Source organism: Myotis daubentonii, chromosome 3, assembly GCF_963259705.1.
Source record: "Myotis daubentonii chromosome 3, mMyoDau2.1, whole genome shotgun sequence".
Lineage (NCBI taxonomy): Eukaryota > Metazoa > Chordata > Mammalia > Chiroptera > Vespertilionidae > Myotis > Myotis daubentonii.
In genome coordinates, this window is record NC_081842.1 from 136910709 (window position 1) to 136938613 (window position 27905).

The 27905-nt window shown below is 50.2% G+C and overlaps 1 long non-coding RNA gene across 1 annotated transcript; it reads left to right on the forward strand.

Annotated features, from left to right (window-relative positions):
* The first annotated feature begins 213 nt into the window (after positions 1-213).
* LOC132229413 (uncharacterized) lies at positions 214-27565 on the forward strand. The gene is made up of 3 exons (XR_009451680.1): positions 214-273; positions 13257-13545; positions 27209-27565. It is a non-coding gene; the product is annotated as an uncharacterized LOC132229413 (long non-coding RNA).
* Positions 27566-27905: the final 340 nt, after the last annotated feature.

Below are 27905 nucleotides of genomic sequence, written 5' to 3' on the forward strand. Positions count from 1 at the left end.
GGGGGCCTTGCCCTGTAACCCGAAACATTGCCATACAGTGTTTTATGCGCAGAGCTCCATGCTAATGCCAACATACTGTGCCGGAGTCCAGACCTGGCCCACAAAACTGGCCTGGCAGTCCCTGCGGTGCTGGGGGGTGGGGGGTGAGGGGGCAGCTGAGGGTCAGGGGAATCAGGGCGCTGAGCGGGAGCAGGCAGCACAAGGGAGGCCAGAGGCACAGGCTGAAAGGCTGCAGGGAACGCATCCCTAACCGCTGCCTGGAGTCAGGAGCAGGTGAGCTATGTGGTGGGGACTCATTCTTCTTGGGTGCTAAGAGTCAAGAAAAGCCACTTGAACAAGATGTTTTGGGAAGCTGTTCAAATAATCATAGTTGAGATAGAACTAGGGGAAAAAACAGAGGGTGGGGAGGTGGATAAGTGGAAGAATTAGAACTACAAAGTAGCCCACAGCCCATCTGCACAGGCTGCCTCCCTGAATGCTTCAGGGCGGGGCCCAGCTTCTGCCTCACCCAGAGGCCCCTGCAGCCCGCGCTGGAGCAGTGTAGAGGCTGCAGCCTCGGCCTTGGGAGAGGCCGTGGTCATCCTGGGCCTTCGGGAGAAGGGGCTCTTAAAGCCCAGCCCTCCAGACCCTACTCAGGCTGGACTCCAGCCCTGGGTCCCCCACCTCAGGGCTGATCTTGATCATGTCATTCCCTCAGCCTTTTGTTTGCTTTCATTTGCAGCCAGGACTAAATAAAACCTAGCAGTTGTTTTGGCCATTCAGCTTTTGAAACATTTTCCTTTACCTCTCCTTCCAGCCTGTCTAAATGACACCGCGACATGAAACTGGAGCAGTCAGATCTGTGGCTCTGTCTAAGATTTGCAAATGAATGACAGTGATGGCGGCTTCCCTCGCCCACCCCATATTTAATTCACTCAGGCATCAGTGAGCTCACCCTCAGCACTGGCGCAGTGTCGACCTCGCTCTAATAACTCTCTGGGAAGAGGCAGGCGTGACAGCCCGGCCTGAACCATTATGTCACCGCCCACCCCTTGCCTGGTGTAGACAGCCTCTGATGGTTCCCCACCACATGGGAACTGCCGCCCGCAGTGCTGTGGTCCTGCTGCCTTTCCAGCTCTACCCACACCAATGCAGGTAGCCCCTGTTCTCAGAAAACATGCACTCTTTCCTGAACATTCTCTGCATATTCTCACTTCTGTGCTGTAACCCAAGGCACTCCCTTCCCTGGAGTGCCCTTCCCCCACCTCTACCTGTTGAAATCCCATGGGGCAAATGCTATTTCCCTGATAAAGTCTTCTGTGATTTCCAGCCAGAAGTGATTCTGGGCTTCATTACCACTTTTTGAACATTTATCTCCTTGGTTCTCAGACTGTGGTTAATCCCCTCAGCCCTCAGCTCTGGTGTGGGTCTTCAGCGTTCTTGATTCATTTTTATGCCACAAACATCCACTGAAGTTCTTTGAATTTCAATTACTATGTCAGATCCTGGCAGTGCGAGGATGAATAAAAGACTAAAGGTGTCTCTGAGGCTGTAAAAAATCCAGTGGAAGATTGGCAGGTGAACACCCAATTACAACGAATTATGCTAAAACACAGGCGCAGGGCTCTGGGAGTCCATGGGGATGGACAAAGGCCCAGAGCTAGGAAGTTTCTGGTGTGTCCAAAGAACTGGTCTCTGAGTGGCCAGAAGAAAGGCCCACGTAGGCGCACGTCTGAAGAAGTAGCTGGGAAACCCTGTTTGCGATGATTAATTTGTGTCATTTTGGCTGGAAAACACAGTCCCCAGATATTTGATCTGATTAAATGTTATTCTAGCTCTTTTGGTGGAGGTTTGTTTTAGATGAGATTAACATTTAAATCAGTGGACATTTAAAACAGATTACCCCCCAAAATGTGGGTGGGCTCCATCCAATCAGTTGGAGGTTTTAATAGAAAAAAGACTGACCTTCCCTGAGGAAGAGGGAGTGCTGCCAGCAGATGGCTTTGCTACAACATCGGTTCTTCTCTGGGTCGCCAGCCTACAGGTTTTGAACTTGCCAGCTTCCGCAATCTGAGCCAGTTCCTTAAAATAAATCTCTCTCCCCAGATATATAGACATAGATGATAGATGCATAGATATAAATAGAGATACAGAGATAAAGTTCTCAATGTTGTAGGAAACTGTGACTAAGTGAAATGACATATAACAAAACCAATTTTGCCATAGGTAATTGATATAAACAAGAGTTGAGTTCTTATGGCATATCTGGTCACAAAAACATCACCAAACTTCTATGTAAAGACTCAAGACACTTCCAAAATTAAACGTTAAATAGATGTGAGCTATACATACACTTAAGGAAGATTCAACCCTGGCCAGTTTTGCTCAGTGGTTGGAACGTCGGCTCATGGGCTGACGAGCCCCAGGCTCGATTCCGGTCAAGGGAATGCACCTTGGTTGCAGGCTCGATACCTGGCCCTGGTCAGGCGGCATGTGGGAGGCAACCAATTGATGTGTCTCACATCCTTGTTTCTCTCTGTCTGTCTCTTCTCTTCCCTTTCACTCTATCTAAGAATCAATGGGAAAAAATCCTCCAGTGAGGATTAGCAAAAAAAAGAAAGAAAGAAAAAACAAAGATTAATGAAAACAAGAAGGGTAATTATTTTCCAGTTCAGGGTTGTGGGTGCTGGAGCCTATCCCAGCAGCTGGCGGGACCCAACCCTGGACAGGCGTAGAGGAGAAACAGTTTCATGACCTGACCACCATCTGTCCCGCCAGCTGGACCCGGGCTGGAATGGAGGTTCTTACCCCAATGGAGATTCAAACCTTTGAGGCTGTCTGATCGTAATCGATACTCAGTCTGACATAAGTCAGCACCCCTCCCTGCCTCCCACTGTGTGCTGGTTTTTGGAACAGGCCATTGTTCTGACCTGGTCAAGCAGGTGAAGAAATTCCCTAGTAGCATTCTTGTATGAGTGCCGTGACTGCCCCTGTCCCCCACCACCATTCCCACCCCCAACACATACACTTTACCCTATATAATTCATTGGTGCCTGCCAAGCAGCGGGGGGAATATCCACTTTGTCTTGCAGTTAGTTGCCAGACTGGAGTGTCCAGCCTCTTTCTTTGGTCTTTCTTTCCCTTCCTTATGGATTTTTAGTATCAGGCTTTTCTCAGACTCTGTGTGTACTTCCACCCAAAGCCACACTCACACTGGGACCATTTAGACACACCTGTTCACCAAACATGCAATCGCTAGGATGTGGGAGGAGACCAACACAGACATGAAGACAATGTGCAGACTCCGCACAGATGGCGACCCTGTGCAAACCCGCACAGACAGTGACCCAGTGCAACCCCCACACAGACAGTGACCATGTGCAAACCCCACAGAGACAGTGACCCTGTGCAACCCCCACACAGACAGTGACCCTGTGCAACCCGCATAGACAGTGACCCTGTGCAACGCCCACACAGTGACCCTGTGCAACCCGCATAGACAGTGACCCTGTGCAACCCCCACACAGACAGTGACCCTGTGCAACCCCCACACAGACAGTGACCCTGTGCAAACCCCACTAAGACAGTGACCCTGTGCAACCCCCACACAGACAGTGACCCTGTGAAACCCCACACAGACAGTGACCCTGTGAAACCCCACACAGACAGTGACCCTGTGCAACCCCCACACAGACAGTGACCCTGTGCAAACCCCACACAGACAGTGACCCTGTGCAAACCCCACACAGACAGTGACCCTGTGCAAACCCCACACAGACAGTGACCCTGTGCAACCCCCACACAGACAGTGACCCTGTGCAACCCGCATAGACAGTGACACTGTGCAAACCCCACACAGACAGTGACCCTGTGCAACCCCCACACAGACAGTGACCCTGTGCAACCCGCAGAGACAGTGACCCTGTGCAACCCCCACACAGACAGTGACCCTGTGCAACCCGCATAGACAGTGACCCTGTGCAACCCCCACACAGACAGTGACCCTGTGCAACCCCCACATGGACAGTGACCCTGTGCAACCCCCACACAGACAGTGACCCTGTGAAACCCCACATGGACAGTGACCCTGTGCAAACCCCACAAGGACAGTGACCCTGTGCAACCCCCACACAGACAGTGACCCTGTGCAACCTGCATAGACAGTGACCCTGTGCAACCCACACACAGACAGTGACCCTGTGCAACCCGCATAGACAGTGACACTGTGCAAACCCCACACAGGCAGTGACCCTGTGCAACCCTCAAAAGGACAGTGACCCTGTGCAACCCGCATAGACAGTGACCCTGTGCAACCCTCACACAGACAGTGACCCTGTGCAACCCCCACACAGACAATGACCCTGTGCAAACCCCACACAGACAGTGACCCTGTGCAAACCCCACACAGACAGTGACCCTGTGCAAACCCCACACAGACAGTGACCCTGTGCAACCCCCACACAGACAGTGAACCTGTGCAAACCCCACACAGACAGTGACCCTGTGCAACCCCCACACAGACAGTGACCCTGTGCAACCCGCATAAACAGTGACCCTGTGCAACCCCCACACAGACAGTGACCTTGTGCAACCCGCATAGACAGTGACCCTGCGCAACGCCCACACAGACAGTGAACCTGCGCAACCCCCACACAGACAGTGACACTGTGCAACCCCCACACAGACAGTGACCCTGTGCAACCCCCACACAGACAGTGACCCTGTGCAACCCCAACACAGACAGTGACCCTGTGCAAACCCCACACAGACAGTGACCCTGTGCAAACCCCACACAGACAGTGACCCTGTGCAACCCCACACAGACAGTGACCCTGTGCAACCCCCACACAGACAGTGACCCTGTGCAACCCCACAAAGACAGTGACCCTGTGCAACCCCCGCATAGACAGTGACCCTGTGCAACCCCCACACAGACAGTGACCCTGTGCAACCCGCATAGACAGTGACCCTGTGCAAAACCCACACAGACAGTGACCCTGTGCAACCCGCATAGACAGTGACCCTGTGCAAACCCCACAAAGACAGTGACCCTGTGCAAACATCACACAGACAGTGACCCTGTGCAACCCCACACAGACAGTGACCCTGTGCAAACCCCACACAGACAGTGACCCTGTGCAAACCCCACACAGACAGTGACCCTGTGCAACCCCCACACAGACAGTGACCCTGTGCAACCCCCACACAGACAGTGACCCTGTGCAACCCCCACACAGACAGTGACCCTGTGCAACCCCACACAGACAGTGACCTGTGCAAACCCCACACAGACAGTGACCCTGTGCAACCCCACACAGACAGTGACCCTGTGCAAACCCCACACAGACAGTGACCATGTGCAAACCCCACAGAGACAGTGACCCTGTGCAACCCCCACACAGACAGTGACCCTGTGCAACCCGCATAGACAGTGACCCTGTGCAACGCCCACACAGTGACCCTGTGCAACCCGCATAGACAGTGACCCTGTGCAACCCCCACACAGACAGTGACCCTGTGCAACCCCCACACAGACAGTGACCCTGTGCAAACCCCACTAAGACAGTGACCCTGTGCAACCCCCACACAGACAGTGACCCTGTGAAACCCCACACAGACAGTGACCCTGTGAAACCCCACACAGACAGTGACCCTGTGCAACCCCCACACAGACAGTGACCCTGTGCAAACCCCACACAGACAGTGACCCTGTGCAAACCCCACACAGACAGTGACCCTGTGCAAACCCCACACAGACAGTGACCCTGTGCAACCCCCACACAGACAGTGACCCTGTGCAACCCGCATAGACAGTGACACTGTGCAAACCCCACACAGACAGTGACCCTGTGCAACCCCCACACAGACAGTGACCCTGTGCAACCCGCAGAGACAGTGACCCTGTGCAACCCCCACACAGACAGTGACCCTGTGCAACCCGCATAGACAGTGACCCTGTGCAACCCCCACACAGACAGTGACCCTGTGCAACCCCCACATGGACAGTGACCCTGTGCAACCCCCACACAGACAGTGACCCTGTGAAACCCCACATGGACAGTGACCCTGTGCAAACCCCACAAGGACAGTGACCCTGTGCAACCCCCACACAGACAGTGACCCTGTGCAACCTGCATAGACAGTGACCCTGTGCAACCCACACACAGACAGTGACCCTGTGCAACCCGCATAGACAGTGACACTGTGCAAACCCCACACAGGCAGTGACCCTGTGCAACCCTCACAAGGACAGTGACCCTGTGCAACCCGCATAGACAGTGACCCTGTGCAACCCTCACACAGACAGTGACCCTGTGCAACCCCCACACAGACAATGACCCTGTGCAAACCCCACACAGACAGTGACCCTGTGCAAACCCCACACAGACAGTGACCCTGTGCAAACCCCACACAGACAGTGACCCTGTGCAACCCCCACACAGACAGTGAACCTGTGCAAACCCCACACAGACAGTGACCCTGTGCAACCCCCACACAGACAGTGACCCTGTGCAACCCGCATAAACAGTGACCCTGTGCAACCCCCACACAGACAGTGACCTTGTGCAACCCGCATAGACAGTGACCCTGCGCAACGCCCACACAGACAGTGAACCTGCGCAACCCCCACACAGACAGTGACACTGTGCAACCCCCACACAGACAGTGACCCTGTGCAACCCCCACACAGACAGTGACCCTGTGCAACCCCAACACAGACAGTGACCCTGTGCAAACCCCACACAGACAGTGACCCTGTGCAGACCCCACACAGACAGTGACCCTGTGCAACCCCACACAGACAGTGACCCTGTGCAACCCCCACACAGACAGTGACCCTGTGCAACCCCCACAAAGACAGTGACCCTGTGCAACCCCCGCATAGACAGTGACCCTGTGCAACCCCCACACAGACAGTGACCCTGTGCAACCCGCATAGACAGTGACCCTGTGCAAAACCCACACAGACAGTGACCCTGTGCAACCCGCATAGACAGTGACCCTGTGCAAACCCCACAAAGACAGTGACCCTGTGCAAACATCACACAGACAGTGACCCTGTGCAACCCCACACAGACAGTGACCCTGTGCAAACCCCACACAGACAGTGACCCTGTGCAAACCCCACACAGACAGTGACCCTGTGCAACCCCACACAGACAGTGACCCTGTGCAACCCCCACACAGACAGTGACCCTGTGCAACCCCCACACAGACAGTGACCCTGTGCAACCCCACACAGACAGTGACCTGTGCAAACCCCACACAGACAGTGACCCTGTGCAAACCCCACACAGACAGTGACCCTGTGCAACCCCCACACAGACAGTGACCCTGTGCAACCCGCATAAACAGTGACCCTGTGCAACCCCCACACAGACAGTGACCCTGTGCAACTCGCATAGACAGTGACCCTGCGCAACGCCCACACAGACAGTGAACCTGCGCAACCCCCACACAGACAGTGACACTGTGCAACCCCCACACAGACAGTGACCCTGTGCAACCCCCACACAGACAGTGACCCTGTGCAACCCCAACACAGACAGTGACCCTGTGCAAACCCCACACAGACAGTGACCCTGTGCAAACCCCACACAGACAGTGACCCTGTGAAACCCCCACACAGACAGTGACCCTGTGCACCCCCACACAGACAGTGACCCTGTGTCAACCCGCATAGACAGTGACCCTGTGCAAACCCCACAGAGACCGTGACCCTGTGCAAACCCCACGGATACTGTGACCCTGTGCAAACCCCACACAGACAGTGACCCTGTGCAAACCCCACAGATACCGTGACCCTGTGCAAACCCCACAGATACCGTGACCCTGTGCAAACCGCACAGATACCGTGACCCTGTGCAAACCCTACACTGACAGTGACCCTGGCCGGGAATCAATTTTTCCCCCTCATCAATGTTATAATTAAACCAATTTGAAGGAAACAACGTTATTTGAGGACCTGCTTAATATACATAAGGGTATACACACACACACACACACACACACACACACACACGTGTTATTGTTCTCTTTCTCTGGAAAGCTCTGACTGGTACAATATTGATCTCAGATTGCAAAGCAAGTGTGGGTCAAGCTATTTTGCAGGCAATGGGAAACTGTCAAACGTAATTAAATAGCAGAGTGACGGTCAGAGCTGTGCCTAATAAAGCCTCCTTTATTAAAGGGGTGGGCTCTGGTCTTGGCCCAAATGCAGCTATTAGTCTTGGGTCCCCAGCCCGCTCAGGGTGCCCCACCCTCCCTAGCAATAGTGGGGTCCTGTGGTGTCAGCCATCAATAAGGTGTTCTTGTCCCATTACCTGCAGCGTGTGGAAACCTGTGCCTTCCTTTCCATTCCCACAGACTCAGGCTGGGCATTCGTCAGAAACTGCTGAGACTGTGCCGCCTCATTGCTCCTGCTCCTCCACCCAGCAGAAGGCTCTGCTCAGCCCTGCCAGCCCCAGGGAACTAGTGCCTGCTTCCTGAAGCTCAGTGAAGGGAGTGGGCACCTGTGTTGGGAGTGACCCAGGCAGGGGTGCCAGCCCGGGCATGGCCTATAGTCATAGACAGGTCCACACAGGGCCTGTGGAATCCTGTCTCCTCACCACAGGTGTCGAGAAATGAGTGGCCTCCATGGAGTGAGGTGGGAAGAGCAGGCTGTGGCTTAGGAACTGCTGACTCCAGGATGGCCCTGCCCAGGACCAGTGAGGGACTGGTAAGCAGGGCCAGGGGTAGCCCAGCTCCGTGGAGTGGATCCAAACTTCTTCAAGGAAGGCAGTGCTCACACTGGAGGCAGGTGGAGCTTGCCAGAGCCCAGAAGGGCACGGCTTCCCCACTGGGGGAGGGAATAGCTCAGTTCCATCCCACACTGGTTCATGTGGCTGAGGATGCTGATCATTTCCTGGGGCATCTGATCAGGCCTGGGTGCTGGAGTCCAGAAGTAGAGGTGGCTGGAGAAGGCAAAGGCAGGGGAATGAGGCGGGGCTGACAATAGTCTGGTATCCTGTAGACTTTCTTAAATTAGCCGTGGGAGATGAAATAGGGAGGAAGAACCAGAGAGTCGGCAGTCAGACTTTTCCATGCCATCTGTGAAGGGAGGCAGAAAGCGCCAAGAAAAACCATGTGCTAGAGCTAATTGGTAGAACTTGAAAGCAGAAGTAACATGCCACCCCATAAATCAAGGAGTTTTTCTTTTCTTTTCTCCTTTCTTCTTTCCTCCCTTCCTTTCTTCCTTTCTTCTCTCCTTTCCTTTCCTTTCCCTCCCCTCCCTCCTCCTCCCTATCTGCTCCCCTCTCCTTCCTGTCCCTTTTGCTTTATTTTTAAAACACATAGCTGGCTCTATGGAGCCTCAAAGTAATAGTACTACTAAGAAAAAACAGATCTACAGATTTGGGTTAAGAAAGGAAGCTTGTAAGTTCCTGAGCCAAGATTAGGCCCAGTCACATTTGCCGGTTTAATTCAAGGAGATGTTAGCTGTGAGTGTAGGAGTTGTATTTTTTAAATCTTGCTACAAATTGGATTCTAGTTTGCAACACCATTTAAGTGGTATGCCTTTTCAGAGAAAATAATCACAATTGGGGGATGGCATGCCTCAATTTCTTACTCGGGATGAGGACTAGTTTACCAGGGGCTTATGCTACCTGTCAGGTACCACCAGGCACCAGGGCAGTGAGCACTCTGTGCCTTGGAGAAATGAAGGAGCTGAGTACCTGAAGCTTTGGACCTTATCTAGAGTCCTCAGAAGCCTCAGGGGGGTTTGCACTTCTCAGGGTGGTTTTCCATCTTCCCCCAGCAGGCGAGGGAAGTGGGGCTCTGAGGAGCTATGCAACCTGAACTCAGTTGACAGCCAGTGGTTTGCAGAGCCAGCATCTCACTGGGCTGCATGCCTTGGAAACCTGTTCTCTTTCTACCACATCATCTCCTTCCCACTGCCTGTGAGGGGCCAGTGGATTTTATAGTCAAGAGAGAGTAAGGGAGGGACCTGAATGCCTGCTATGGGCACAGGGGTGTGAGGGGGAGGGGAGGGGCAGCATGGAGGTGGAGACTATTGACCCTGATTTGCTTCCAGCCCATTTCTTATTCCTCCAGCCTTCACCTCTATGTACATAGAAATCTCTGTCCTAAGCTGATGCCCTGGTGACATTGTCCTTCCTCCCTCCCTTCCTTCCTTCCTTCCTTCTTTCCTTCCTCCTTCCTTCCCTCCTTCCTTCTCTCCAACTTTCACTGACCACCCATTAGGCCTGTTAAGGACAGAGACATACAACTGAGCAGGTCACAGTTTTTGCTCTTTGGTTGCTTACTGTAGTGAAAGAGACACATGATAATAAATAAATAAAATAACATATGAGCAAGTGTAAACTAATCAAGCAGCCTCCTCCCTCCCTTTCTCCTTCTTTCCATCCCTTCATTCTTGGCATATAACAGGATGCTCGTAGGAGCCTAGAGAGCGCCTCCCCCATCCCAAAACACCGTTATAGGAAGAATCCGCTTTTTCTGAAGCTGTCTATAGTGTTTCATTTTCTCTGGAGATAGAAGACAAACTTCTTCATTTATTGCAGAACAATAGTTTAATGAACATTTTGGTTATGAGATTTGTAAATCCCAGATCATCTGCAGGAAGAGAAGGGTTTAAGTCAAGAAGAATCTAAATGTTTTGTATAATTAAAATGTCTTTACTGAGAGTAGAATTGCAAATTTCAGATGATAATTTTCCTCTAGAAACAACTTTTTTGCCTTCCATGGAAGCCCCAGAGCAGACCTGGACCTCACGTTGGTTCTTTGGGAGTGGAGTTGGCTCCTCTTCGCCACCATAGACAGAACAGGGCCCCATGAGGGCAGTGTGGGCAGAGACTTTGAGGAAGGCCTGGTCCCTCGGCTCCAAGACCAGCCAAACCTGTTCTCTCAGAGTTTTCACCAAAGCCTTGTCAAGCATTGCAGTCTATATTTAGAATTAAGGAATGGTCCAGGGCTCAAGCTTGGGCAAAGTGGTCTTGGGAATAACAGAAGCCCCAGGAAAGCTAGTTAGTGTCTCACCCATCATACAGGTGACTGGGTATGGCTGGAGGAGCAGACCAGAGCTCCTCCACAGTGAGGCTGTCCCTTGGGGAGTACAGAGTGCAGGGCCTGGACCATTGTTGAGCGTGTGACTCCTAAAGGATGAAGGTTTGGGGGCGTCTGGGTGTCAGGCAATTCACCTAGCAATTTTTCACCTTCTATGTGCAAATATAACACCCTAGAATCACTGGCTCAAATTATCGGCTAAAGGTAACAGAACATCAGCCCACACTTGGCCACCAGGAGGGCAGCTGGCTCCTTTAAGGCCAGGGCAGCAGCAGACCCTGAAGCCAGCCTCACAGAGCTGGATGAACTTGAACTGGGCTTTCAATAATGCACAACACCCTGATTGTCCATTCCCCGTGCACATCTTGTTTTATAGTTTGCACTTCTACCAACACTTGATTATATACTGGGGTGGGCAAAAATAGGTTAACAGTTGTGAATACAGGAAACAGTTTATTTGTGCGCTATTATTTATTAATTATCGCATTATTTATGTGTACAACTGTAAACATACTTTTGCCCACCCCTTTACTCTGTCCTCTTATCAACCAGACTGAAGCTCCCTGAAGCATCCTTCCCTCACAGGGCTTCCATAATTACTTGTGGAAGAGCAGCTGGTGCCTAAGGGTCTAAAGCGCCTTTCCCGGAAGGCCTGCTGGAGGCAGGACAGAACCAGGGCTTAGGGACTCGGGTTCATAGAGCCAGAGAACCCTGGGTTAACCCACCAGGAATAGCCTGGACCTCACCGAGTCTAGCCTCTGAGAATCCACCTGTTCCTCATGTCTCTAAAAGGCTCTAGTTAAGTCTGCATAGGGGAAGAACCTGAAAGGAAAGAAGATAATACTCAAGAGTGCAGAGGCAGTCCCACTGGTAAAAACTGTCCCTTGCTGTATAAAGTCACACTAAGTGGGAAAACATGCACCGTTGTTAAGCTCACCCGCATTGGAATCAGAAAGATCTAGTTGTGTCCCCAGAGCGCACTCACTGGCTGTATGACCTTGGTCAGACACACATATTTTACTCACTTAATCTTCAAAACAACCAAGGAGGGAGGGTTTCTATTTTCATTAAAAATAATGCCCTAACCCAGCGGTTCTCAACCTGTGGGTCGCGGCCCCTTCGGGGGTCGAATGATCCTTTCACAGGGGTCGCCTAAGACCATCAGAAAACACATATATAATTACATATTGTTTTTGTGATTAATCACTATGCTTTAATTACGTTCAATTTGTAACAATGAAAATACATCCTGCATATCAGATATTTACATTATGATTCATAACAGTAGCAAAATTGCAGTTATGAAGTTTCAATGAAAATAATTTTATGGTTGGGGGTCACCACAACATGAGGAACTGTATTAAAGGGTTGTGGCATTAGGAAGGTTGAGAACCACTGCCCTAGCCGGTTTGGCTCAGCGGATAGAGCGTCTGCCTGCGGACCGAGGGGTCCCAGGTTTGATTCCGGTCAAGGGCACATGCCTGGTTGTGGGCTCGATCCCCAGTAGGGGGTGTGCAAGAGGCAGCCAATCCATGATTCTCTCTCATCATGGATGTATCTCTCTCTCCCTCTCCCTTCCTCTCTGAAATCAATAAACATATTTTTTCAAAAAAAGAAAAATGAGACAGAAAGAGGTTCTGGGTGTATACTGTGCAGCACAGCGGTGGATACTTGCTGTTGTTACTGTGGCCGCTATCGCTGACCCTAATCCTCTCCAGGCTCAGGTTAGAGATTATTTCCTCGGAATCACAATGATGGTGATGCTATAAAGAAGGCTTGCATTTGCAGAGCCTTCACAATTTGCAAAGTACTTGTCATTCATTATCCTCAAGAGAGCAGTACCTGTTAGAGGAGTTGGCCCTGGAGAAAGAGGCCTTGGTGATTGATTTTTCTACTTCACGAAAGAGAAGGCGTTTCCATCTCCTTACAGACTCTGATCCTTCCCTGTGTGCCACCCAACAGAGGTGTGATCTGGTGCACAGCTCTGGGGAGAGTGCCCCGTGTCCCCTCAATCCTAGTGCCTCCAACTGATCCTGATCTAGAGGTTGCAAGAGAGGCAGTGGTGGTGGGGGCCCTGTGAGGTGCTTGGTATAGATACAAGGAGGAGCTGGACTTATGCCTGCAAAATGGAGAAACTTTCCCATGAACTCCAGGTCCTTACTCCTGAACCCTAAGTAGTCTATCATTTATTGCCATCTTTTTGCCTTCTGCAGTGGGTTGAATGACGTCCTCCTCACAAAAAGACTCATTTACCAGGAATCTGTGAATGTGAACTTATTTGGAACAGGAGTCTTTTCAGAAGCAATTACATTAAGAATCTCAAAATAAGATCATCCTGGATTATCCACATTGCCCCTACATCCAGTGACAATTGTCCTTGCCAGAGACAAAAGAAAGGAAACGTGGACACCCAGAGGAGAAACAGCCATGTGAAGACAGAGGCAGGCTGAAGTGATGCAGCCCAAGCCCAGGATCGCCTGGAGCCACCAGAAGCTGGCAGAGGTGAGGAAGGTTTCTCCCCGGCAGCCTTTGTGGGGAAGGGGGTGTCATAGCCTGGCTGACACCTTGATTTGGGACTTGTAGCCTCCAGACCTGCCAGAGAATAAAGTTCTGTTGTTTTAAGCCATCAAATTTGTGGTAACTTGTTATGGCAGCTCTACAAAACTACGTACACCAACACACACACACACACACACACACACACACACACACACACACACATTTCTGGGGGGGATAAAAGAAGAAGAAAAAAGAAATGAGGAGAAATACTGAGGCTAGCTCCTCACCGGTACTTGACATTTAGAGAATGAAAAATTCATGAGCACAGGAAAATAATGCTCCACTACTGAGGACTTGAGGGAGAGACTCTGGAAGGGGGCACTCTCCTTTTCTGCTCATTCTACGGAGTTCGGGAAAGGCTGGTGGATTCATTTGGCTGCTTAAGCAGTTGTCCCATTTGTATTCCCTCCAAACCCATCCGTTCCTCTCAGTCACAGAAGGGGCTTGTGAGCGAAGTCTGACATTTTCCAGTTCTTGGGTCTGTGCCTGGAATCAGCAACCTTCGCCAGGCAGGCTGAACAAGTCCCCAAGATGTGAGCGCAGAATTCCTTCGACTGCCCAGGCGTGGCTTCTCCTTCCGTTCCCTGAAGAGAGCAGTGTGTCTCAAGGCTTCATGTTAGCAGATGAATGTCCTCCAAGCAGAATCATAAACAAGTAACTTCAGGAGAGTCGAGACCAGGGTGGTCTCCTTTGCTCGAGATGGCCACACTGTAAAAAAGGTTAGTTAAGATTATGGAGCAGCCTTGTTTACTGGCCAGAATGTAAGCTTACTTGAAGCCCAGGTGAGTGGCAATCCAAGACATCAGAGAGCTGGCTGAGCCACGTGAGGTTCATGTCTACATGGCTGGGAATATCGCCCCAGTGTTGCTCACGTGACTGATCCCCTGGATGAGGACACTTGGTGCAGAGGAAGCAGGGAGAGCTTGATGTTTCCTCACCATCCATCACCTTCCCTCCCACTATGGGCCATCTGGCCCCACAGCTTTCCTGGTCAGTTTTGGGTCTAATGAACAGACTCCCTTTATAGGCTTAAAAAGTCTAGTTGCATCGAATATGAAAGCTTTAGTGTCCCCAGTTTAAAGCCCGCAGTGGGGAGAATGGCCGCGGGGCCTGCTTCTTCAGCATTTCCTCATCCTTTGCCTGACATTTGTCTCCCACTCCCTAGGCTGGCTTAGCCTCCAGGCCGAGGAAGAGGAAGAGAGGAGAGGCAGGAGGAGTCACCATACTGCCTGCCTCTGGGAGGGCCAGATACCCAAACGGGAGCTCTGATCTTTGTGAGTTCTTTGAAAATGTCCCTCAGGGGAACCCCCTGTGGGGCCTCTGCCCACTGTAGGCTCACTGGGGCAGTGGTGCAGGTGGTACCCTCTTAGACTGGTCATTTGGATTTCCCTCTAACCTTTGTTTCTGAAGGTTTGCCCTTCACAGACTATTCTTTTGTGGCCACTTCCTCCTCTAGGCAGATCTGTGGGGAGGGTCTCCAAGACAGCTCAAGCCTTGTGACCTCCTACAGGGTTCACTGTGGGCCACGGGGAATGCTCACTCTCCTCTAAGCTGGGAAGGCAGGCTGCTCCCACCATTGCCCACTTTCTTCCTTTGCTCTCCATCCAGGAGGCCTCTGGACAGACTTTTGTTTTCAGGGTCAGGCACAGTCTCTGTGTGGGTCCTGCAGACTCCTGGGTCACACCCAAATCTTCAACCATTTCCTTTGAATGTCCCTTCATCTGGCTTCAGGAAGGGGACACAGAGCCCCTCAGACAACCAGAAGTCCTCCCCTCCATTCTTCGCCCTGATCATCCTCACTCCACTTGTGTGTTCTGCAGGTGATAATAGGCCTGAGGTCACAAACCACCCTCACTGCTTGGTTTAGGGCACTCCTGAGGAAGTCCTACGTAGGTGTGAAACTTCTTTCGTGGATGCCCTGGACAGTGTGCTAGTCCCGCCCTTGGGCCATCACAGAGGATCCACTGATTATGCCTTTGGAGCAGTGGTTCTCAACCTTCCTAATGCCGCAACCCTTTAATACAGTTCCTCATGTTGTGGTGACCCCCAATTTCATTGTTACAAATTGAACATAATTAAAGCATAGTGATTAATCACAAAACAATATGTAATTATATATGTGTTTTCAGATGGTCTTAGGTGACCCCTGTGAAAGGGTTGTTCGACCCACAAAGGGATCGCGACCCACATGTTGAGGACCATTGCTTTGGAGTGTCCTTGTTTCTTTAGTCTCTCATCCCTGTGGTTCTCCTTGAGGTTGTTCTACAGCCTCTTCTAAGCCCTGACTGCTTGAGCCCATGCCTTCTCAGGGCATGCATGACAAGCTTCTTGTGGGATAACTGAGCTCTAGTCCTAAGACTTCCTTGAGACTTGCAAACTCTGTCCTGCCAGGCTCCAGCGAGATGTCAGTGGTGTCTCCATGTGTTCTAGCTCCTGAAGACTTCTAGGAGAGAGGACTGAGATGGGGTTGGATCTATGAAAAGGGAGACACAGGCAGGAGGCCTGTGAGTATCTCCATTTCTGTGAGGTTTCTTAGCTCTCATGATACCAGGGCCACTTGTGCTCCTCAAGTGCATAAAAGAAACTTGGGGCTGGTCTGTGGAGTGCTTCTTTGTAGTCTATATGAGAGAATTTACTGGGGTGACATTGGTTAGTAAAATTATCTGTTTCAAGTATACAATCTACACTAATAAAAGGAAAACATGCAAATTGACTGTACCTTCTCTACACGTTAAGCCACACCCACCAGCCCATCAGAGTGACTATATGCAAATTAACCCAACCAAGATGGCGGCCGGCAGACATGGAGCTGGAACAAGCAGGAGGCTTGGTTGCCCGGGTGATGGAGGAAGCCAAGCTTCCAGCTTGCCGCAGCCTGGCTCTGAGCTCCACTTAAAGCAACAAAGTTTCAATTACAAAGGCAAATAAACCCCAGATACCTGCTTTCAGCCGGCCGTGGCAACGGAGCTGGAGCGAGCAAGAGGCTTCCCTCCTGCCCGCCCTGGCTGGCTCTGAGCTCCACTCAAAGCAACAAAGTTTCAATTATAGAAGGTAAATAAATCCCAGAATAAAAAAAGAAAAAGAAAAAAAGGAGAGGCTGGGGGCTTCCGTCACTGGGGGGCTTGGCCAGCCTGAAAATGGCCCTCAGCCCCTCACCCAGACTGGTCAGGCACCCCAGTGGGGACCCCCCACCATAAAGGGGGTGTGGCCAGTCTGCAAACAGCCATCAGCCCCTCACCCAGGCTGGCCAAACCTCCATGGAGTGAGGGTCCCCACTGGGGGGGGGCTTGACCAGCCTGCAAACAGCCATCAGCCCCTCACCCAGACTGGCCAGGCACCCCAGTGGGGACCCACCCTGAAGGGGGTGTGACCAGCTGAAAACAGCCATCATCCCCTCATCCAGGCTGGCCAGGCACCCCAGCGGGACTCCCACCCTGATCTGGGACACCCTTCAGGGCAAACCAGCCGGCCCCCCGCCCATGCACCAGGCCTCTATCCTATATAATAAAAGGGTAATATGCAAACTGACCCTACAGCAGAATGACTGGGAATGATTGGTCACTATGACACACACTGACCACCAGGGGGCAGATGCTCAATGCAGGAGCTGCCCCCTGGTGGTCAGTGTGCTCTGCTCACAGGGGGAGCTCTGCTCAGCCACAAGCCAGGCTGATGGCTGCCAGTACAGCAGTGGTGGTGGGAGCCTCTCCCGCCTCCTCAGCAGTGCTAAGGATGTCTGACTGCAGCATAGGCCTGCTCCCTGCTGGCAAGTGGACATCCCCCAAGGGCTCCCAGGCTTCCAGAGGGATGTCTAACTGCCAGCTTAGGCCCAATCCCCAGGGAGCGGGCTTAAGCCAGCAGGTGGACATCCTCCGAGGGGTCCCAGACTGTGAGAGGGCATAGGCCAAGCTGAGGGACCCCCCCAAGTGCACAAATTTTTGTGCACTGGGCCTCTAGTTCTATAATACATCATCTGTATATTGCATTGTGTGTTTACCAGCTAAAGTCAAATCTCTTTCCATCACCAGCATATTCCTCTGAATAGCAATATTTTGACCCTAATCTTTGCCAAACAGTGACCTGGAGCAATAATGCTAAGCCTGTCATATTCCAATTTTAAGATGCATGGTTGTGCCTTGTTCAAGTGGGTCCTTCCTGCTTTGTGACAGAGGAGCATTACATTCACTCTATCAAAGACAAGTGGGAAGTGATGTGGGGACAGGGATGTGAGTGGCCAGGAGTTGAGACGGAAGAAGGAGATGAGCCAATCCTGGGAGAAGATGGAACTTGTGTTCCTCTGGGAACCTTGCGTAGTAGCATTTGGTTAGTTTGTAGAGTACAAGTGGGGTGTTAGGGAGAAGGGGCAATGCCAGGGGTGAGGCTAGAGGACCAAGCAAGAAATAAATTAGGTTAGGCCTTGTTGGCCATGCCAATGATTCAGAACTTTTTTCTGAAGGTAATGTGACACATTATAGAATTTTAAGCAGGGGGTTGACATAATCAGCTTTATGTTTTAGAACGAATACTCTGATTGCAGTATGAGCATAGATGGGATGGGGTGAGACTAGCTGGAGGCAAGAAAGCCAGGTAGGAAGCTGTTTTGGAAGATCAGGGAGTAACTATGAGCCTGGACTAAGGCCATGCATGGGACAAAGAGAGTGGGATGCACTCCCAAAAGAGCTGGGGGGTGGAATCAGCAGGGTGGGGACTCTGCAGGTAGAAGTGGAGGGCAGAGGAGTCTGGCTTGTGGTGCCATTTCCCTGGGTGGGGTTCACAGGGGGGGTGCATGTTGTGTGTGGGGATACACAGTGATTTGTTTCCTGCTGGAGCCCCCCACTCCGCCAAGGATGGTTCTGGACTCCCACATCCCTTGATAGCTCTGACTAATCTAGCTCTCTTCCTCAAGCTCCAGTCCTGATTTCTCTAGAGAACAGTATGTTTGTGGAATAATTCTCAAGAATGTTTTTTCCCTTCATCCTCAGCTGGGGCCCCCGGGATACACTTGCCCCCAGACCTGGTCATTCTAGTGTTGCAAAGCCACGTCATGTCTTGGCATGCTCCTGGGTACACCAGTTCTTGTAAGTTGAGCCTTCCATGCACTTTGGAGTGAAAGTAACTTCTTAGCATCTACATTGAGTGTTTCCACCGTGATTTAGCTCTCTCATTTGGTCTGCCACTTGGGGATATGGAGCCCAATGAAAGCTCTGATTGTATCAGACCAACAAAGTTCTTGTTTAGCGTTTTCCCTTCTTCTTTCTTACCCTTGCTGATTTAGCACACTTAAAGTTTAACAACTTAATGGACTGAAGAAAGCATTACTGTGATGGAGATTGGCTGCATATTGAACTTGTTTTCTCTCCCTAGCACCCTGGGAGAACACATTGCCTAACTTCCCTTGTCATTAGGCTGGGACTGTGTGATTGGGCTTTGGCCAATGGAATGCAGCTGGAAGAGCTATAAGCTGCTTCCAGGCCTGGCATGAAACCCTGTGTGCAACAGTTCATGTTCTCTCTTCTTCCATGACAACCTTAAAGGCTGCATATGTAAGATGTTGGCAAAACAAAATAGAAAGTGCTTAGGTTCCTGAGTCACCTCTTGAAAGAAAGCCACCAGTCTGCTCTGGATATGACTTGAGCAAAGAATAAACCTACACTGTATCAAGCCACTGAAATTTTGGAGGGTTGTTTATCCTGACTAATATGCAAATACAGCATCAGATCTGGTTTCTCTGTTGAAGCTTACCTGCAGGAGCCTCGCCTTGTCAGCCAACACAGCAGCATAGCTGTCTATGGCAAAGCACACCAGTCTCTTCTGTATTACTGGGGGAAAAAATATATACACACATATATATACACAAATATATATACACACACTAGGGGCCTGGTGCATGAAGATTCGTGCACTGGGGATGGGCCCCTCAGCCTGACCTGCACCCTCTCCAATCTGGGAGCCATCAGGGGAGCCCTCTCCAACCCAGGAGTTTCTGTCTGTCTTTGCAATCATATGAGCAAATTGTCTGAGATCCTCAACCCAGTTTGGTTTGCTGCTCACAGAATAATAGAGGCATTTTTTTTTTCTTTGCTTCATTGGTGGAGATTTCCTGGAAGTTTTAGGATATCTTCCCTTTAATTTTTCCTAGACACTCTGATTTTACTTATGTTTCTTATCTTTGCTTTCCCTCCATTCCCCCACCGCAACAGTAACTTGCTCCAGGCTCACTTTGCTCTAGTGCAGTGGTTCTCAACCTTCCTAATGTCACGACCCTTTAATACAGTTCCTCATGTTGTGGTGACCCCCAACCATAAAATCATTTTCATTGCTACTTCATAACTGTAATTTTGCTACTGTTATGAATTGTAATGTAAATATCTGATATGCAGGATGTATTTTCATTGTTACAAATTGAACATAATTAAAGCATAGTGATTAATCACAAAAACAATATGTAATTATATATGTGTTTTCTGATGGTCTTAGGCGACCCCTGTGAAAGGGTCGTTTGACCCCCAAAGGGGTCACGACCCACAGGTTGAGAACCACTGCTCTAGTGTCTAGGAGATCCGTCTGCCACCAGAACTACAATTCCCAGCATTCCTGGTGCTCCGTGCGCTCTGGACTTCCGCTTCTGGTCCTGGGGCTGCCACCAGAACTACTATTCCCAGAATTCCTGGTGCTCCCTTCCTGCTCTGTCTCTATCCCATGGCCTCCCACTCTGACACATCTCCCCAAGCCTTGGGCTCTCCTGCTCTGCTCTCTGCCCGGCAGCTTGGGGGAGCGACCGAGGGAGCCACGTCCTCCCAAGCTGCCGGCTCTCCTGCTCTGCTCTCCACTTGGAGCCTGTGTGTGCAAATTAACCCGCCATCTTTGTGGGTTAATTTGCATATTCACTCCTGATTGGCTGGTGAGTGTAGCAAAGAGACGGTCAATTTACATGTTTCTCTTTTATTATATAGGATATACATATATATGTTGCAGTTTTGTTCCTAAAGCTAATTCTTGAAGCCTGCACTTGCTGACAGGTACAAGCTCTGGAGAAAGTCATAGGTACTAGCCCACAGGCAAGGAAAGTGAAGTAGAAAAAAAATCTTCATGTTTCTGGACAAGATGCTTTTTAAAATGGAAAGTATGATGTTAACATTTCATGGGGCTCCACCGCAAGTCCCTCCCCCATCTCAGTGCTTCTCTTCTGGGGAGAGCCATTTGCCTTTATACCTCAAGTATTCATCTCTGTCTCCAAGGGGACAGCTCAGCATATGTAGGCAGTGGGCACTCAAAGGGTAGATGATTTGAGATGAAAGCGAGCTCTGGAGAAATCAAAACTATTGTGTGTGTAAACAAAGCACTGAAGTTTCGATTATTTTCCTTTTCTCTAAGGGAGAGATGTTACTTTGTCCGCACTCTAAGGGGGTGATGGCGGATCCTCTGCAGAGTGGGGGGTGGAGAACCAAATCTCTGATGGGCTCCTGAAACCACAGGAGGAAAAGAACATTAGGGAGAGTAAGATTCTTTTAAAAATTATTCACATTCAAAAATAAATTATAGAAGTTTATTTTTCCTACTAAGAGAATCTGAAACGGATCTTGTGGTATTGGGGAGGAAAGTGATTTTTGGCTAAGTAGAGACAGAAACACAAAGAGATTGAAACAGAGATGAGACATGCTGGAAAGAGAAACATCTATTCTCTCCCCACCCCCCACCCCCCCACACACTATACCTATAACTTGTATGTGATAATAAGAAAATATTACCTGAAACTTTGCTAAATTTTTTACTTTCTCCCCAAGATCCAGAAACTACCAATATTCTGCAAAGTTTATCCTTTTTTTCAAAGCTACCTGTTTGTGCTAACCCTTTATCTATAAACTAGAGGCCTAGTGCATGAAATTCGTTCACAGGTAGGGTCCCTAGGCCTGGCTGGTGATCAGGGCCGATAAGGTTCCCAGCTGCCCATGTGCCATCATGGCGTGGTTCCGCCTTGCCTCCCCGCCTCCTTGCCTCCTCCTTCCCTCACCATCTGTGCGCTGCCATGGCACAGTACCACCCCCACCACCTGCCTCCCCTTCTCCTTGCCTCCTCCTTCCCTCACTCCCTCAGTGCCCGGCTTCCACTGCTGGTCACCTGTTATATTCTGCATCATCCCCTGGTGGTCAGTGCATGTCATAGTGAATGATTGAGCTCCCATTCTCCTGGTGGAACTCTCGAGGGGACACTTTGCACATTAGCCTTTTATATATATAGATTAGTGGCCTGGTGCACAAAATTCATGCACAGGGGAGGGGGTGTTCCTCAGCCCGGCCTGCACCCTCTCCAATCTGGGACCCCTTGAAGGATGTCCTACTGCCGGTTTACAGGGATTGGGCCTAAACTGGCAGTCAGACATCCCTCTCGCAATCTGGGACTGCTGGCTCCTAACCACTCACCTGCCTGACTGCCTGACTGCCTGATTGCTCCTAACCACTCTGCCTGCTGCCCTGCTCACCCACAACTGCCCCCCGCTGCTGGCCTGCTTTCCCCCAAATGCCCCCCCGCCAACCTGATCACCCCCAACTGCCCCCTCTGCTGGCCTGCTTGCCCCCACCTTCCTCCCCACTGGCATGCTCACCCCCAACTGCCCCCCTGCTGTCCTGATCACCTCCAACTGACCCCCACTGATGACCTGCTTGCCCCCAACTGGCCCCCCTGCTGGTCTGCTTACCCCCAACGGCCATGCCCCCCACCAGCCTGATCACCCACAACTGCCCTCCCCTCTTGGCCTCTAACCGCCTCTACCTCGGCCCTGCCACCATGGCTTTGTCCAGAAGAATGTCTGGAAGGTCTCCTGGAAGGTCTCCCAGTCTAATTAGCATAATACCCTTTTATTAGTATAGATAGAGGCCTGGTGCACAGGTGGGGGCTGGCTGGTTTGCCCTGAAGGGTGACCCGGATTAGGGTAGAGGTTCCCTTGGGGCATGGGGAGGCCTGGGCAAGGGGCCTGTGGTGGTTTGCAGGCTGGCCATGCCCCCATGGGGTGAGGGTCCCCACTGGGGTGCCTGGCCAGCCAGGGTGAGGGGCTGGTGGCTGTTTGCAGGCTGGCCACACCACCTTCAGGGTAGGGGTCACTGCTGGGGTTCCTGGCCAGCCTTGGTGAGGGGCTGATGGCTGTTTGCAGGCTGGCCAAGCCCCCCAGTGGGGACCCTCACCCCATGAGGGTGTGGCCAGCCTTGGTGAGGGGTTGAGAGCTGTTTGCAGGCTGTCCACACCCCCTTCAGGGTTGGGGTCCCCATTGGGGTGCTTTGCCTGCCTTGGTGAAGGGCTGATGGCTATTTGCAGGCTGGCCATGGCCCTGGGCAACCCAGGCTCCCAGACCCTCCTTGAGCAGAGGCTACAGTGGCTGGAAGCAGGTATCTGGGATTTATTTATCTTCTATAATTGAAACTTTGTAGCCTTGAGCGGAGCTCAGGACTGGCCAGGGCAGGTGGGAAGCTTGGCTTCCTCCATCACCAGGGGCAACCCAAGCCTCCTATTCGCTCCAGCTCCGTGGCCACCGCCATCTTGGTTGGGGTTATTTGCATACTTGATCCTGATTGGCTTGTGGGCATGGCTTGTGAGTGTAGCAAAGGTATGGTCAATTTTCATGTTTCTCTTTTATTAGATAAGACTAGAGGCCCAGTGCACAAAATTTGTGCACTCGTGGGGGAGGGGGATCCATCAGCCTGGCCTGTGCCCTCTTGCAGTCTGGGACCCCTCAGGGGATGACCACCTGCTGACTTAGGCCCACTCCCCGGGGGATTGGGCCTAAGATGGCAATCAGACATCCCTCTGGCAGCCCGGCAGCCCTTGGGGGATGTCCACTTGCCAGCGGGGAGCAGGCCTAAACTGCAGTCGGACATCCTTAGCACTGCTGAGGAGGCGGGAGAGGCTCCCACCACCACCCCTGTACTGGCAGCCATCAGCCTGGCTTGTGGCTGAGCAGAGCTCCTCCCATGTGAGAGCTCCCTGACCACCAGAGGTCAGCTCCTGCATTGAGCATCTGCCCCCTGGTGGTCAGTGTGTGTCATAGTGACCAGTCACTCCCAGTCATTCTGCTGTTAGGGTCAGTTTGCATATTATCCTTTTACTATATAAGATAGAGGCCTGGTGCACGGGTGGGGGCCAGCTGGTTTGCCCTGAAGGGTGTCCTGGATCAGGGTGGGAGTCCCACTTGGGTGCCTAGCCAGCCTGGATGAGGGGATGATGGCTGTTTTCAGCTGGTCACACACCCTTCAGGGTGGGGGTCCCCACTGGGATGCCTGGCCAGTCTGGGTGAGGGGTTGAGGGCCGTTTTCAGGCTGGCGGGTGACTGAAGCTCCCAACCTCTCTTCTTTTTCTTTCTTTTTTTATTCTGGGATTTATTTACCTTCTATGGCTGTCACCGGAGCAGAGAGGTGGCTTTAGCTCTGAGGCTTGGTTCTAGCTCTGAGGCTTTGGCTGCTGAAAACAGGTATCTGGGCTTTGTTTGGCTTCTATAATTGAAACACTGTTGCAACTCCAGCTCTGAGGCCCAGCTGGCTGAAAGCAGGTTTCTGGAGATTGTTTAGCTTCTATAATTGCAACATTGTTTCTTAGAATGCAGCTCAGAGGCTGACAGCAGCAGACAGGGAACCTTGGCTTCCTCCATCACTGGAGCAAGCAAGCCTCCTGTTCGCTTCAGCTGCCTCGCTGCCGGCCGCCATCTTGGTTGGCAGTTAATTTGCATATTGCCCTGATTAGCCAATGGGAAGCGTGTCGGAGGTATGGTTAATTACCATGTTTGTCTATTATTAGATAGGATGAGCCATGGTACTCCTTATTTCCAAGTATAAAGTCATCCCCTTTCTTCTTTTTGTCATTTTAAAGATTTTTTAGGCTAAAATTATAAACTTAAGATTTGATTTTTGCTTATTGTTCCTGACAAAACCTCTTAATTCATTTGTATGTATGCTGTGTATGACAGAGGAAATTTAGTTGGGGCTAGAGATAACCTATGGTTTGGAGGTTACCTATCCACAGTTTGTTTTGTTTGTTTTTGGTTTGGAACCTGAACTCTTTCAATAGAGTTTAAGGGGAGGAATTTGTTACACTGCATTCTAATCCATCAACTGGGTGGTGATTTGTACCCTCTGATTTTGCTGCACTGAATCTCCAAGTGATTATCTAGGTTTCATATTCAAGATCCTAGGACCCTGACTGGTCCACAGCTGGGCATAGCTGCTTTAATTTGTGGGTAATCTTTGCCCTCTTGCTTTCTTTTACTGTCCCTTTTTAATAAACATTTATCAAATTTATTGGGGTGACATTGGTGAATAAGATTATATGATTTCACTCATTTGCTTTCTTAGGCAATGATCCCTTTGCTGCCTAACTACTTGTGATCCATCCCAAAGACGCGAAGGGAGAGGGGAAAGTGAAGGTCATTCATGCGTTGAGTATGGTATCCTTTGGTAAAGGTTCGGGGAAGGAAGTTAAATGCTCCCTACATTTACTTGACTTAAGGATTCAAACCATAGTTTTGTTAGCTTATTCTTAGATTTAAATTCTAAAGTTAATTCAGTCAAATATCTGGTAAAAATATTTTAAAAATCAGTTACATTGGTCTAACATCATCGGAATTAAACCACATTAACATAATTTGGATTTATTTTCTCCTTATAGGTAATGATGCCGTCATTATAAAAATGTTTGCCCTACACAGCGGGGAAGCTGGGACCATGCGCCATGCAACAGATCAGTGATCAAACAGGAATCCCTCACCAGCTTGAGTTTTTTTAAAATATATTTTTATTGATTTCAGAGAGGAAGGGAGTAGGAGAGAGAGATAGAAACAATGATGAGAGAGAATTATTGATCAGCTGCCTCCTACACGCCCCCTTCTGGGGATTGAGCCTGCAACCAGGGCATGTGCCCTTGACCAGAATCGAACCCGGGACCCTTCAGTTCGCAGGCTAATGCTCTATCCACTGAGCCAAACCAGGCAGGGCACCTGCTTGAGTTTTAATATAATTAATATATTAGGTATTACCTGCAAATAATATATACTTAGTATATGTATACCTCTAAAATATTTGAATAAACAAGTGTCCTTGTAAATAAAAAGTTGACTTTTTAGATGGCTTTATTATGAAAATGCATATTACAAGCACATTTCCTTCATTACTCCCCCCCTTAAAAAAACAACAACACCTAATACTTATGATATTCCTACTTCATATCCTATGCATTGTATGGCAACAAGGGTACGCGGTCAGGACCAAATAAGAAGACCCCAAATTGCACACTGTAGCTGGACCATGAGTATTTCAGGGGTATTTGTATTCTGCAAAGAATGGTCCTCCTGTGCTGTGTGTATCTATAAATCATATTTCAAATTCTGCACCAAATGAGCTTTTCAGCAGCTTTACCCATGGCATTCATTGCCTCCGACAGACCTATCCCCCAGCTGGTGTTGATTTCTCCCTGCGCTGTGGGGAGATCATTCATCTTGTGTGTTCTCTTACTCTGTGGGTTTCTTTTTTCTTTTTCCTGAGATTTTAAAAACAGATTGAGTCTGTTTCCACTGATCTTTGAGGGATTTGTCATGTGTCCTCTAATAAACAGGTTGTGTAAAAACCAATGACTTGAGTCTAGCTGCGGTCATGGGCAGTAATTTGTTGCCGGGATGGGAGCCTTGGTGTTGTACTCCTTCCTTGCATCAAAATCAGGGGAGGGCACTGCCAACGGAAGCATTATTCGTAAGCATCCGAGGGAGGCTCGGGAACCAGCCCGATTAGAGATTCTTCATCAGGCCCTGCGAAGGCACTCCTCCGGCTCCTGAGTGGCACAGATAAGGAGCTGGAGGTGCTCACCCAGACGGACTGCCAGAAGCAGCAAGTGAGACGGGAATTCCTCAAGGCCCAGTTGCCTCTGTGCTTGAACCTTGCAATGAGTGGTGCTCTTGGCCATGGAGAAAGGAGTGTGTCTGCACCAGGGGCATAGAAAAGAGGACAGAATTACCTAGTGAAGACGGGTGTTTAGAGAGATATCAATATTTGCTGAAAGAAAGAAGGGGTGCACAAAATCAGACAATACACTTTAGGCTTAGAGCTTTCTTCTCTGTGGCTGGTTATTTCTTCGTTTCTTTCTGGATGATTTAGGAAATAATCTACACTTCCCATTTTATGTAAAGTTTCCTAGGAAAAGGCTTTTTTTTTTTTTTTTTTTTTTTGCTTTGCTATAGTTATTTACATTTGGCAAAGACACATGTTTATTCTGCTTCTCACCCGACATTAAAATTCTTTGTGGGATTAAAAGTGAGTGACGGTAAACCTCCCCAAGAAAAGGTGGCCATTCCCATCAGACTTTTTCCCCGGTCAAAACGTGTCTCTTCCACGTTCATTTACCCGGGGCCTGAGAAGTGGCAGGTGGCCCATGGGGTGCCCGCTCAGGAAGCACCTTTAGACTCCCATTCTGCCCACATTTGGTACAGGCACCAGGTAGAGAGATTGCTGTACCAATTCGTGCTGAATCCCTCTCCTGTTCTCACCATGACACCTTATGTGGGTGCCCCTAATTGAGACATTACTGCTGATTCTCTGAGTTCCAGCTTCTCTTCTTTTTCTTTTTTTTTTTTTAGATTTGATGTGAAATGTCGTGTGGTGTCTGGCTGTGAACATGGATTCTCCTGATAACAACCTTGGCTCTATGCTGACTGTATCTTCATGCCGCCTGAGCATACACCATTCTGATTAAATTTGGTCCAAGGCCTTCCCAATCCAATGCTGTCCACCCTGGCATCGAGTCTACCAGGATCAGCCCAACCCTTTGGGACAAGACAAAAGGCCCAGCTAATGATGTGATTAACAATAGAATGTTCATGATTAAAAAAGAGTTGGCTAATACATGGGGAAGAATCCAATACTCTATATGAAATACTTGTCTACAGTTGATTTCTATACACTTTAAATACTATTGATGTTACTGATGAAGGCAACAATAAAGGTAAGTAGCTGCTGTGTATTGTGTTGTAACTGTGGTGGGGATTTCTACCTGAGTAAGAGCCACCACGGCTGAGCAGAGGCTGGGTTTCCATCACGATCCCTGAGCCACTGAGGCAGCCTGTGGCCTGCAGAGGCTGTGAGCGCTGCTTCAGCGTTTGGAAGCCCCTGCTGAGTGCCCACAGGGCCTTAGGGATGGTTCTGCTGCACAAAGAACCAGATGCCCAAAGAGCTTATGCTCACAGGACAGAATTTTAGTGGGAGAAGAAAAGAATGTAGCCAACCACAGGGTGTCTCCCTGAGCCTTTGAAGGTGACCTGCTCCAACCCCTTCATC